The sequence below is a fragment of the Merops nubicus genome, unplaced genomic scaffold, assembly GCF_000691845.1.
Source record: "Merops nubicus isolate BGI_N331 unplaced genomic scaffold, ASM69184v1 scaffold13862, whole genome shotgun sequence".
Taxonomy (NCBI): Eukaryota; Metazoa; Chordata; class Aves; order Coraciiformes; family Meropidae; genus Merops; species Merops nubicus.
The window spans coordinates 45,012-57,982 of NW_008594359.1; the positions used below are offsets into that span (position 1 = coordinate 45,012).

At 37.5% G+C, this 12,971-nt stretch overlaps 1 protein-coding gene across 1 annotated transcript in view; it reads left to right on the forward strand.

The window, feature by feature from the left end:
* Positions 1–12,971, forward strand: part of SEMA3A (sema domain, immunoglobulin domain (Ig), short basic domain, secreted, (semaphorin) 3A) — a 99,029-nt gene that overhangs the window by 40,823 nt on the left and 45,235 nt on the right. The gene's annotated exons all lie outside the window — the stretch shown is intronic.

A 12,971-nucleotide genomic window follows, 5' to 3' on the forward strand; every position in this document is an offset into this window, starting at 1 on the left:
TTCAAAGTATTCAATAGTTTAACAACACACAGTAGTTTACATTGTTTTACAGCTATTACTAATAAGGCATGTAGCTATGAGTCTGGGGAGAAAGATATCATTTCAGAGAAAATCTGGTTTTGACTTCATGTATCAAAATACTTAAAATGTGCTCAGAGGTGCTCTGTCCAAGTTCTGCTGAAGTCAAAGTTCCAATAGCTTAAATGGAATTACACTTCACTTTAGCTATGCAAGGATATGAGCCTTTTGGAAATGAGAATTCATCATCTTAAAAACCTGATATTTGATTTAAGTGATCCAGTAATGCTAACTGTAGCTACCATGAGTTAATTTATATTCTAATTTTTTAAGAGTTAACTAGACGCTTTTACTCATGCTGCTTGCATCTGCACTCCTGTTTCTGAATTCACAAAGTATGTTGTTCTTATATATTTTCACTTCTAGCCACGTTATTTATGTCTGTGTTGAGGTCTGGATTTTCTTATGTGGTTTTGCAATTTAGTGCAAACTGCTCACAAAAATGTTAATGTGTAAGAGCAGACTATGTTTTAATAGCACAGTTTCTTATTAGCTACAGTCAGGAACTTCTCATATCATACTAGTTAACATATTAGCTGTATATACAATCCATAACAAAAAGCAATCCCTGACTCATAATTAAAACCACGAAGTGTTACTGAAGGTTGGATAAGCAACTCTATATATGACAAATGCATTGGATATAAGTATCAGAGAATTGTGTATATAATTAATCTTATGAATCTGTATTCTAATATGACAAGTTGTTTCAATCTGAATTTTGTCCTGTTAAACTTGGTTTTGCCATAATCACGTGGACTACTGTGAGAACATGTTTGGGTCGATCACATTTCAGTTCCACAGTCTTTCTTTGACCAGTGACCCAGAAATATTGTTCATTGGATTATTTTATTATAGTAATAGACAAGTTTTTGAACTTCAGGAGACGGTGAAGTGCAAGGGTTACAGACATATCCATCTATCTTGGTAGCTGGTAGAGTAATAATATATTAAAGATAACACAACACCCACTTCCTATTATGATAGTCAAGATGACTGAAAGTCCAATCATGCAAGCAAAATCTGCTTTTGTGCATTAGATTTGCACAATGACAACTGAGTCAGGAGGATTTATGCAGTGGGAAAGCACAGCCATTGTCCACAGCCCCTGTACTTCATCGCTGAAAATATGTCATTCCTTTGTGGATTCGGTTATCAGTCTTTCAGCACTAAATGTGAGAACTGGTTTTCCCAAATTAGCACTAAGGTTACATCTGACAGGGTGCAGAAACCAGAACTGCTTTGTACTGAAGATGAGGAGGAGAGGACAATTGCACAGGAAGAGCTGGTGAACCTCAAGCTCTCAAAAATTTAAGCATTTTCCAAAATGAGCATAAAAGTAGACAGACAGTATTTGGGGTAGCACAGGGTGGAATGAATTTCATCTCCAAGTGTAGTTCTTACACTGTATTCCTGTATGGAAAGTTTCAAGGTAGTTTAAAAAAAAAAAAAAAAAGTAAGAATCAAACAGGCCTTCAGCAATGATTCTCAGGACTGTCTATACTTCAATAAAGAACTATCCTTAAATATATTTTTGAAATCAACCCCTTCATTGCAACTTAAGAAGTTTACCTTCCTAATATGGAAAGGTTGGCTTAAAATCTTCACTAAAACATTCCTATTAAAGGCACTAAAACTTTACTGTTGATTTCCTAGTGATAAGATCCTGACAGCCTTTCCACACAGTACTCCTAATTTCAGCATCTAACAGGGAAATCCAAAAATTATAATTGTTAGGGGTTGAAACTCTGCAGGCTTGCCAGTTCTTTATTTTTTTTTCTTTTGTCATTTGTCTTTTTTTAAATATAATTATAAAAGAAGCTTTGTGTTTGCACGTATTTAGAGTGGATATACTTTTAATAGACAAGCTCTCATTGAAGGATGAGCTGTACTCTGCTTTCTTGAAGATCTGTATAAACTAATTTTGAACCTTGAGTTTTCAAACCTTTATACATTTTTTAGAAAAAAAAATGGATTGCTGTGTTGTGGTGGGTTTACTTTTCTAGTTGCTTTCTGTAGTGTGCTTAGCCTCAGGTTAAAAACCACTAGTCTAATGGCCATATACTGAAAGCTGGACAAGAGGAGCAGTTCTAATCAAACTGTTACAAAGCAAAATTCTCATCCCCATGGACTTTAACAGCTAGGCAGTGAGACATCCTGTTTTAAGTCCTTGATAATATTTACTTCACTCAGAGCAGGAACTTAAAGCTGCTTTCTCCATACTAAGGCTAAGTTCAGAGATGACAGGGTGCAGAAAGCACAGCTGTTTGGTACCAAAAATGGAGTGGAGGAGACAGTTGCGCATGAAGAGCTCCCAAAATTTTCTCAGAATTTAAATATCATCCTGAACTGGCCTAAAAGTAAGGCAACCTTGCACAGAGCTATTAAGTTTTTTTTGCATTCAAGTATGAACACAGAGTTCCTACAAAGATCACACAGCCACTTTTTAGAAAAGCTTCACCTTCTATAAGAAGTTAAATGTTACTGGGAAGAGGACTTTGAACTGTTCCCAGCCCAAGGGAAGGTCCTGACCAACAGCTTTTAAAGACTTTTTAAAAGATATTAAATACTCACTCAATGTCAAAAGCCATTTCATTTTGTATAAATAATTAAACAATCACCAAGCCAAATAAAGCAAGGGAGACTGATTCTATAACCATGTAGTCAGGGTGTTTGTCTAGAAGGTAGAGAACCATACATCAGTCACTGCAGCAGTGTACATTTAATTATTAATTAGGTGTTGGCCAGATGTGACATGGAGGCACTTGCAAAAACACAATAAAATAAGTTGGTGCTCTGGGAAGTCATCTTGGATACAAAAAGCTGCAGTTTAGTACCTTGGACTGAATCATGTACTTTGTTAGAAGCCTTGTGTGTACTTACCCTGGATGTTATTGGTTCCTCTGGTAAGTGCATGGAGTTTCTCTGCAAAAAAAGTTTTGACAGTCTTAGTTGGTCCCAGTAACGGTCAAGAATAGTTTTGAACTCTCAAAAAAAAAATCTTGAAAAAGAAAAAACATCTCCTGTTCAGGTTTGCTATAAGGATCAAGGGCTTTCATGTTACACATACATTTTACAGAGACTTGACTATAGGCAAACCCCATATTTTCTTTTAAAAGTGCATTGTCTTTTATAGTTCAGAGCCATCAAAAACTAGTGTTATTTCAAGAAAGTGTAGATCAGATCCTGCTTCTATGAATTGCTTCAGTAATAAAAAAAGATGAGTAGGAGGCCTGAGAAGGTCGGAGCAGTTTAGGCTGGTCCCAGGGATCCCTGGTGAACTACATGCAGTGTTTGCTGTACACCAACCCATGGCAGCCTCCGTGAAAGGGCTGAGGGCATGGCTGGAGGCAAGAAGGCAGAAACGGCAGTGCAGTGTACCAAAGCAAATGCTAAGCAAAGCAAAAGCAATGCACTGAAGGCAGTTTTCAAGCTGAAGATTAAGGGAGTGGAAGGAAAGCTTGGAGCCATTCTCATCTTCCCTGACTTGAGCACAGGGGATCTGGCCTTAAATTGTTAACATTTTTTAAAATGAATAACCATAAACTTTTATTTTCAAAGCAAAACAGAGTTGGGCTGCAGAAGATTTGAAAGGAAATGAAATCACAAAAGCTGCATTAAGATAGTATTATGAGTCTGGTTTGCACCCCAGAAAAATGAGGGAATACTGGCCTGGCTCACCCCATTTACTAGACCTGGGGTTAAGAGAGACTGTCAGTCTGGATTTTCAGCCTTGGCTTGGAATTTCCTCGCTTTTTATGTGTTTAAACCATCTCCCTGATATTATTTTAACATACGTTCCATGGCTTAATTTTTAAAGTGGGGTAGTAGCTGTGCTTAGTCCCCTGGGGTTATTGTCCTCAGTAATCTTTACTTTACGGTTACATAAACAGTTGAGAATTATAGAAGCTGAGTGACTGTTCAATAAAAAAGAAAATGCCCCCTTAAATTTCACAGGCTTCAAGGCAGTAAACATGGACTTGATACCCTTCTGGCATTCATACAGAACTTTGTGTTGTTTCTGCTTATGAAAGTTTGTAGGATGTCCCAGCATTGTCAATGTACACACAAAAGTTTGAGTGTGTATGTATTACACAGTAGAGGAATGTATGGCAAGAGAAAGACAAGACTGCAGATAGTTTATAGTTCTACCTATCTAATATAGTGTATTAAACGTGTCAAGATGTGTACGTGCCGCCAAAGGTAAACAGATGTGGAAAATGTCTGACTTGCCAGCATAGACAGGACCACATCCTGGTACCTGGGGGTTATTTCATAAAGTACATCTGAAATGTTCTTGGAGAAAGGAGGTGGTGGATGGTATAAATACATTAAATCTCTAGCAATAACTTTATTTAAATAAAGGACATTAAAAAAACCCAAACAACCTCCCCCCAAAAAGAGTATGAACTTATGAGAATATATGCATACACGTAATATATATATATATTTAGTCTTTGAATTAGAAGTCTTAAACTGTCATGGGGATGAAATTAGAAAAAACTGCCCAATAGAAGAAGTCAGTGAGGCAGCCTAGTTTGTGTTAAGAAGAACTTAAGTCACATTTTATGTGTGTCATACAGTACTTTTGCCTGACATCACAAGGGACTGCAGCGAGCATGCCAAACCTCTTCAGGTCTGCATGCCCATAAGTTTTCACGGACATACTTAAACAACTTTACCAGTGAAAAGAGTGAGGGGAATTGTGTGTGTGTGTGTGTGTATTTTGTTGTTGTTCTTTTGGTGTGTTTTTTTCTTCAGAAGGACCTACTGAATTTAAAATATGCATTTCTGTGTTTGAACCAAATTAGTTCAAACTTATTATTAGTCAGCTGAGATTTCCTCTCATGCAGGCTGTAGCATGGACCAAGTCCTGCAGTTTCCCACAGCTGCTTATACAGGCATGAACAGCTCTAGCCCTTGCAGGAGCAAAACATGTCCATATATGCCAGTCTCATTTCCCACTCAGCATGCCCTCCCACCCCCATTCCCATTATCTTCATTGCTAAGAATAATAAAAAATAATTTCATAGTGATAAACTCCATGTGTGATGCTAATATCACCTAACACAGTGCTAGGAAGCACTCGGAAACTATGGTGATGATGGCATAATAATGTGAACAGCACGGCATGCAAACTCAGTTTACAGGGTTTTTTTCTCCTTTTAAGTCTGTAGATCCAAATCTGAGAGAGTGAATATGAATTTTAAATTGTTTTTCTTGTTGAAATCAAACAAGTTTTTTTCTACATACATTTTTATTACAACCAGTGCTTATTCTCCTGGAAGAAATGTAGGATTTCTGAAATCACAAAATAAACACTTCTTTCTTAATGTTATTACTTGACACTTCTACGATCACTAACCTGAAATGGTTACAACTTAGGAAACCATGGGTGCAGCTGAGTACCTGATCACAAGATACTCATGTATTGAACAGTTGACTCATCCTGTATGATGACTACTCCCTCTTTCTGTATACAAAGTAAGAGAATAATTTGATTCAGAAATCAAAGACCAAGTAGGAATTAGAGAATGTGATTTACAGTTCCTCTGGATGTGAGGAAGATCATGTAGATGGTGGAAAAGAAAGCCAGAAATATTGTGATCTCTCATCAAATGGCCTACATTAAATTATTTTAGGAAACATACCTTCTCTTTCTCATTCTCCACCACCAGACCACCCACCTCCATCCCACCCCACCCCTGCCCCAATCTGGGAACAAGTAATTTTAGGTAATTTTTTTCATTAAGTTGCAGTGCTGTGGATGAGATTTTATTGTGTTTAGGTATGAAAAATTGGTAAAAGTAGACAAAGTATAGGTTTTGAGGCTGGAGTGGAAAAAGCAAGTAGTAGGGATGAAGCAGAAGAGGACATTCCCCTGGTTTGATAGCACATTTTGAAGACTTCCTGACACTCTAGACAATATTACCTGGGGCAGAAAGACTTGCATCAGTAAACATTGGTCTGAGCTATAGCCACAATATGCATGGGAAAGTTAGGATACAAATTAGTCCAGCAACACCTGGCTTGGGGTTTTTGTATATTACATGGTTTAGTGTGGGCTTATTTGTGGGTTTTTAGCTTGGTCAGCCTTATTATCCACACCAAAATATAATAGCTGGGAGTGTAGATCAGAAGCCATGTTTTGCTGCTATTCATACTGTGGTTCTCTTTATAGAGCATGCAAGATCAAAAATAATGGGGGAGCTCAAAGTGTTTTGTGCAGTGTTTCCACTGAAGACAAGAGAAGTTTGTCTGTTGCATGTAGTACATTTTTCAGGAAAGAATTTCATATCTCTCAAAACAGGCACTGTGGGGTATGACCCCTGTCCCAAACAGATCAGTGCATAATCCTTCTCTAAACAGACTTGGAAGTGTTTGCCAGCTTGGGGATCTACTCACACTCATGTACACTGAAATGATCTGTTGGATGTGCCTTAGAATTGCTAAATTTTAGGGGGGTTATGTAAGTGGTGAATACAGTAACAGGTCAACAACCCAGCAAATGCTGGTGAGGTTCATGCTGCAGTGAGCTCTGAGAGTGTAGCCCTTCCCATCACCTGTGCTGATTTTCATGGGTTGGAAATTGGACAAATGACCCAGAACAAGCTCTCACTAGATGCCAGATGTGGTTAAATGAGTGCACTTGGCTGTACAGGGTAAACTGGGTAATCTCACTTGAGTGTTCAGAATCAGATTTGATGACCCAGGTGAGTTATAAGTTTTTAAAAGCATAACTTTAGATGAATAAATCTGAGTCTTATCTTCACCTCCAGCAGCAGAAGATGTGTAAAAATCTTTCTGCATGAGTACAATCAAGGAATCACACTCTTGCTCCTGCATATCTCCAGCTCTGTACTCTTCTCATGTTGAATAATAAACACCAGCAAATGTCTGATTAGCACTAGTCCCAGTGATATTCTATGTTCTCTAGAAAGCTTTAAAAAAAAAAAAAAAGGTATTATCTATTTTTACGTATTTATTTCATCATATAACCTGTAAAGCTGCAATGGACAGCTTTTTAAAGTGCTGCTCTCTTCATGTAAGGAAGGTGACAAAGAGCATATCACTCAAGCAGTGTTATCTGTGGTGATAATCTCTACTAGAAAGCTTTGTGTACTACTTTCAGTTAATCTCTGATTAAAAGGAATATATCTATGTATACATATATGCATAAATGCAAGCATATCACTCACATGCATCAGTTCATAGGAAGCTTCTCCTCTTGTCCTGAAGATGAATTTCAATAGTGAAAAACAGTTAATTTGTCCAAGACTGGTGTAGTGTTCACGTTCTAAGACTGCATTTTGCTTTGCTTTTTGCTGTAGGTCCCACTTTAAATTATACAACATGAATTTCTTTGTATTTACTGTTTTAACAAAGATCCAAATCAGCTTAAGCAAAGTTCAAATTAGGTGGCAGAATGCCAAAGAGAAAGCCTATGTGTTATAGGCCTTGGAAATTCAAGTGGGCTTCCCGTGATCTCTGAGGTCTCTATAAGGGCTCATCACAGCTCTGAAGCTTGGAAAACAGGGACTTTTAACTACCAAATTATGCTTCCTTTCCTGCTCACTAAAGTTTTTCAAGAAAAAACTGGTTTTTCAAACCAGTTTTTCAAGAAAAGTTAAGCAGAAATCTGCTTGTAAGGAATCACGCAGAAGAATACTAATTGATTTAAACAAAGCTGGAACGGGCCTGTTACAGCCCCCTTCACTGGGATATGGCATGCATCTGAATCTTTATTTTTATGTTCTTCTGTTGGTTTTTTTTTTTCTTTTATGGTCTAGCCATCAATTTAATGAGTGTTGACCCTGTCAATACCAATTTCCTCTTCTCAGGCCACCACGTTCAGAGTTTGGTGGGCATTCAATAGAGATTTACTGTTGACTGGGTAATTTGAGTTCATGTGTGTGGTGAAAAATTAGTGCAGAGAATTACCCAGAAAAGTGGATGCCATGACAATGCATGTCACCATGGTGTGACCAGCTCTGCTGACATAGGTTTCAAAAGCTCTCCCCCTGTGAAAATGGGGACTGTTTGCAAATTAATTAGTTTCTGGCAGCAGCTTGATTGTTGACCCAAAGTTTGTAGAGTGGAAAAACAATCAGATTAGTGTGTTCAATATAAAGGCCCAGCACTGCACTCGAGTGCAGTTTGCCAAACTGTTGAAGCCATGAATAGAGTGAAACAAATTCTTTTTTGAGAAGCCAAGGCAAAGGTTAAGTGTGATGTGACTAGAGCACGCCGGCTGCGGGGCAGTGGGGGGAGAATTAGAGGTTTTAGCCACACAGAAATAGAGAGTGCTGAGCAAGTTGCATTGAATTTAATGAAATTCACAGCTTCAGACACTAAAGTGTTTGGCAATGTTTTAGTCTGTGTTAAAGGGAGAAATAAGATGGCTTTGTTTTAAGACGTTTTCTTTGTACAGCCATGTGGCACACCAGGGACTGAGCCTCTAAAGTGTATTAGAGACACTTCCTGAGCCTCCACGCTGTTCCTAAGCACCTGCAGACTTTGAGGTCTGTACCAGTTCCTCCCTTCCACACACTACCTCCCTTTATCTCTAGTGATTCAATCCAAGCTTCCCATTCATCACCTCCAACATTTGGGCAAGTTTCTTTTAAATAGTTTCTTTTAATTGCTACTGCCAAGACTCATGGGCAAACATACTAGAAGTCAACCCCTGCAAATAGATAGACCAGCTAAAACTTGTTATTCAGGTACTGAGACAAAAGCCAGATACTAAAAATTAGCAAAGGTCAGATCTTAGTGGATACAAAAATGAGAATATCCCAAATACAGCCAAGGAGGTTTTACTGATTTCTACTCACTGCAGTGCTCAGCTCATTTCATTAGTATTCTTTATGTCTTTAATGCTTGTATTTTATATAAATCAGCCCTTCAACATCCATTTATGGCACTCTTATTTATGCCCCTATAGTATTTCCTTTACATGAAACAACCACAATGCATATTTTTAATTACTATTGCCCCAGTATGACAAACAGAAGGAAGGAAAATGCCAACAAATGTGGACGAGACCATGTTCATGGGCAGTTGATAGTCTTCTTCTGAGCCAACGTCTTGGCCCTGTTGGCCTGGATTAGAACACCTGACAGAACCAGGGGAAAGGGAGAACAGAGCTGCTTGGCTGAAAATATAAAGGCTTCCACCTCATGTGGCCAGCACCCCATCAAGTAACTGAGATGCCCAGTACACCCAGCAGAGTTAATGATGTGAGGATACAGCCCCATAGTCTGTTTCTTCCTCTTCCCCCATTTGATGAAATTACAAGTGCTAGTCTGTAACCCGTACAAACTTTGTGATTTGTTCTTGGTAATGGGGCTGAACCTTACCCCCTTTACACTAACATTCCTGGAACCGTGAACTGCTTCTCCCAAAAGGCATCCAGTGTTGCTTGCAATTAACACAAGTGATTGCTCAAAACCAGCACCTGATGTGGCACGGAGCCAGCTGGAAACTTAATTGGCTCCTTAGCTGGAGAAACCTCCACTTCAGAGTGGAGTTTGCAATGACAGACTTATTAGTTCAAAGTAAGCCAGATATTTGAATACCTGGTCTATACATTAAAATCTCAGCTAGCACTAGACACAGCTGAATTAAGTTGCAAACTCCAAGCCTCCCTTTCTCTCTGTCTCCATAACTTCCTCTTCTCTTTGTTCATGAAATCATGTAAAATCCAGTTTGTAAGGCCAAGTAATTGCTTTTGTTCTTTGGGTTATTTAATTACAAATCTCAGTAGATGACAGGTCTGCTGCACTAAAGGAAGACATCACATTTGCACAGCTACAGAATCCCAACACAAATGTGTGTGGCAAATCAGTGACTGCAGATTTATTCATGCCCTCTGGGACCTGCACTGCCTTTTCAGCTTAGCATGCAATATGATTTAAATTACATCTTGTGCAGAGCTGTGCCTTGGGATTACACTCCATGTTTCCAACTGTTTATAGTTCAGTGAGCTTTAACCTCTGTGATTCTGAAAATTAAATAATGTCACGGCTGATATCAAACTGATGGCTGGTGCTAGATTGCTAAATACTGTCTTGTATTAAAAAACTATTTTCACAGAAAAGTGGAAACATCAATGTATTTGTAACATTGATAACACATCAGGTAGTTCAAGAGCACAATTCAAAAGTCAGACTAGCAAAGAACTGTGAAGCTAATATTAAGCTCTATTCTCAACATATTCTGACTTCTGTATTTAGCACAGTTATGGCTGTTGACTTTACTAGAGAAGGACTGGGCCTGATAGAATACTTTGTGATTAGGTAAGCAAAGAGAAATCAAGAAAATCAAGATGAAGAAATGTAGATACAGCATCTGTTATAGTTAAATTCACGTTTGTCAATTCTTTGCAGATTTTATAGTTTCATTATTTCTAAAACACTATGGTGTATCACATCTTACATCTTCAAGCTCTATTTGTGCTGTAACTGTAGGACAGCTCAATAATTCTGTAGCCTTTCAACAGAGAAAACACCTAGTTACAAAACAGTATATTTAATATGGCACGCGATTTCCCATCAGATCAGTTTTCATCCTTTTCAGGGTTTAAATTGATAGTAAATCTTTTAGTGATTTTTCTTCATTTACTTTTGCAAACCCAGTGTTTCTGGCATGCTCTTTGAGTCCTGCCTGAGTCACTTGGTTCCTCCCCAGGTTCTACCAGGAAATACCTGCAAAACTAAAGGGTGAAACAGATGTCCCCATCAGCATAATTTATCCTGTAGAACCCTATTCATGACTGTGGTGTAAGGAAGAGAGAACAGGAAGAGAAAAGAACAAATGAGAGAGACAAATGGATACTTATTTTTCACTTTTAAAGGTAGTATCTTTGACTAATAACAAAGAAAAAAAAAAAAAAGAAGAAGCCCCAAATACCTTATTCACAGAATTCTAGTTATCAGATATGATGGACAGATCACACACACATACAAAAGAAAGCTTAGTGAATGCTTCCTCATTTGATGCCTTATAGTTTTGACAGTGCAGCTGATCCTGAAATTCTCATTTTAGTGCATTGCCAAAGTGGTACTTCTTCTTCCCGTGATCTTTAGAGCTGCCTATATTACTTATGTCAGGCTACAGTGCCTAGCTTTTAGGTTTCAAAGTGGTATCTAAAGTAACTCACCCCTTGCTAGTTCACTGGATTCTGTGGACCTGTATCTATCTATCATTACTGAATAGCTGGCTGATAGATCCAATTTTCTAAACATATAGGTAGGTGCTGTTACATACCATACAGTAAAAAAGATATAGTAAAGTTCACGATAACATTTAAGGTATGTCAAAGTATACCGGTATTCACCAGCTAGTAGTTGATACTCAGAAGCAGCGAATGCCTCAGATGATGTGAGAGTGTACAGATAAGTGACTATTTTATTGAAATGTGATAACAATTGCTTTTAAGAACCTCAATTTCAGTCTCAAAAGCAGCAGTGCTGTCTGAAAGTTTCTGCATCTTTTTGGAGACTGTTGAGAGTAACCCAGCAAATGAGAGTTGCCAGCTGATATTCGTTCGTTAGCTCTTTTTCCCTCTGTTCTCAGATCCGTATCACTGGTGGCTATAGGCTGAATGTTTCACATGTTAGGAAGGGGAGTTGTCTCATAATGTTATCAGGGAAAATTACAAGCATACTAAGCAAATGAAGACAAATGAAAAAAAAAAAGAGTTCCCTTTTTAATTTATCTTTTAAAGTGATAGGCTTGCTTGTATTTTTGTTAGATTCCTGGATTATGGAAAAGAGTATTTTTAACATACATTTATACATATCAATTTTCTTTCCTCTTGGTAGGTTCATTAAGTTTTCTGTTCAGGTAAGCGCAGCAAGATTTGTAGGAAGATTTTATTAGATGAGTGGTATAAGAAGAAACAAGATAACCTTTCAGGGACAGAGCTTTTTTAACAGATGATCATTCATAAAAACAGAAAAAAAAGTTATTTCAAAGACTGGTTTACATATTCATTCCATTCACTTCCCAGCTCTTATGAAATAGTTAAAAGCATTCAGTGATGATACATTGGCTGTGAATATGGCCATATATCTAAAGATTGGTGTTTATTGATTCTCTGACTTTTGTTTGAGCAAAATTCAATACCCTTATAAATAGTAAAAACTGTTCCACTGATGTCAGTGAGATTAATCACATATCCTGGGCTCTTTGATAACATTTGACACAGTGTAAAATCTGACACAGTCACAGAGCACAACTCCCTTCACTTAGCTACCCCTTCAGTCTCTGTTTCTTATTCTTCAGTTTCTCTAAAGGAACTTAACTAAAGGCATAAAAATCTCCATGAGAGGGAAAGGTGTAAAACCTTCCTATGAGATACTTTACATGGATAAGTGAGTAATCATTTTTTTTTTCACAAGATTGTGCAAATGGGTTGTCATTATTATACTCAGTTCTGCTCCATATTTGACATAATTTCAGCTTTTTTTTTTTTTAGACATGTCCGTAGAAACCATTCCTTAAACAATAGTTCCAGTTTCCTATTTATAACAGGACTTATATTTTTTAGTGTATTTCATTCTTTTATTGCTTTTAAAATTATTCTCCTAAACTTAATTCTAATTCCTCTCCCTGCTGTTTATTTTGGAGCATGTGTGCTGCAAATTCCTCCCTCACTGCTTTTTTTTAAAAAATAAAATTAAAACTGCTAAAAATATTGAATCTGATACAATGTTACTCCCAGAAGATTTTTCATTTTTAAAAGTCCAATAATCATATCAAATATTTCTGAAATCCTATCAGTCTGTTTACTTGTACAGAATAAAAGAACATATCAATTAAACAGAATTTGAGAACAACTTTTCAAATAGAGCAGCGTAAAAGGTAATGTTGCAAGACGTTTCTATCTC